The sequence below is a fragment of the Lottia gigantea genome (genome assembly GCF_000327385.1).
Source record: "Lottia gigantea unplaced genomic scaffold LOTGIsca_170, whole genome shotgun sequence".
Taxonomy (NCBI): domain Eukaryota; kingdom Metazoa; phylum Mollusca; class Gastropoda; family Lottiidae; genus Lottia; species Lottia gigantea.
The window spans coordinates 73623-75476 of NW_008708134.1; positions in this window are offsets into that span (position 1 = coordinate 73623).

The following is a 1854-nucleotide window of genomic DNA, read 5'->3' on the forward strand; positions in this document are numbered from 1 at the left end:
AATATATCATAACAGATTCCTCCAAACTGTATTATAAATTGGCCCAAACCACAGACAAGAAACACTAATAATAATACAGTATAAAATAACCGCATTAACCGTCTTTAATTTTAAAACACGAAAAAAAAAAATTCGAAGGAGACGGTTTCTTCTCTGCGCTAACATCTCTCATCCCCAAAGTGGCCAATTTTGTCTCAAACAACAAATTTCCTCCTTGTATTAAATCTTTCGTATTAAAAATATATGTCTTTAATAAATGTCCATCCTCCTAAAACGTATTTCGGTGCGGGAGACATTCAAAAGTCATTGGGTTCCCAAACCAGGGGAAGAACCCGTTAATAGAGTTGACGCAGCAGCGCTCAAACACGACATACTGTACAGAAACAAAGACGTAACATTCAGACACCAAGCAGACAAACAAATGATAGACGAACTCGAAAATATTCCCAATCCCACTTTCAAAGAGAAATTACAGAGGGCTCTTGTCATAAAACTCTTGAAGGCAAAATTGAAATTGGGTATTGGCATAGCAGACGAGATTCACAAAGAATTTCGAAAAAACAAACATTACCTCAAAGTCAAAGTTTTTGATAAAGATGAAATTTGGTCAGCTGATTTAATCAACATGCCAGTCGAGAAAGGGTACAAGTATTGTTTGACGGTGATCGACATATACACGAGATACGCTTGGGTCTTTCCCTTGAAAAACAAATCGGGTCTGACTGTCAAACAAGCATTCGAAACCATAATGAAACAATCCGACAGACGACCCCTAAAGTTGTGGGTTGATAAAGGAAGCGAATTCTACAACAGAAATGTGAAATCTCTGGGGTTTGAAATTTACAGCACGCATAACGAAGGTAAAGCCGTAGTGATAGAAAGATTCAACTGGACTCTTAAAAGCAAATTATTCAAGAAATTCACGGAATTGAAATCTCAAAAATGGCTTAAAATATTACCAGTTGTTGTCGACGAATTCAATAACAAAATACATTCGTCTATAGGTGTGACGCCATCGCAAGCCTCTAATAACCCGAATATCATAAAGTCCGTCAACACTCGAAACAACTTTGAAAACGAGATTAGCAATTTGAATATTAAAACCCAATTCAAAGTTGGAGATCGAGTTCGTATTTTTAAATATAAATCATTGTTTCAGAAAGGTTACGTCGGGTATTGGACTAACGAGATATTCATCGTTGATAAAGTAAACAACACAGAAAGAAAGAAATTTAGATGTCGACAAGCATTTACGCTCTCTTAAATTAAGATTTTTTAAATTTAAATGTAAATTTATCTTCAAAATATTATTGAATGTGTTTTATCAGAATGACAAGTTTTTTCAAACACAAACTACGTATATATTTCGTCAATTGGGTCTTCAGCAATACTTACCGCCTACTTCGAAAAACACCTAAAAAAATCAACTTAAAAAATGAATGCATTTCTCGATAAATACGGAAAAGACACGACCAAAAACTTTCAACTTGTGAAATGGGCTAAGGAATTGAACGTCTCGCCGTTTTATTATTGCATGCGAGATGAAATTGATGAACTGAAATACAAGAAAGGTAAATTTTACGTCATCACAAACATTCACACGTCGGATCAAAAAGGAGTTCATCACTCTGCTCTACACAAAGATTCTTCGAATAACTTTTATTTCTTTGATTCTTTCGGTCTAGAACCGACAGAAGAGATAACGAAATTGACTAGCAAACCAATAAAATGTTCTACGTTTCAAATTCAAATGCCAGGACAAAAGCTGTGTGGACAGCTGTCGCTTTGGGTTTTATATCGGTTGAGTTTGGGAGAAAAGTTTGAAGAAATTATAATAAATTTAACTCAATAAAA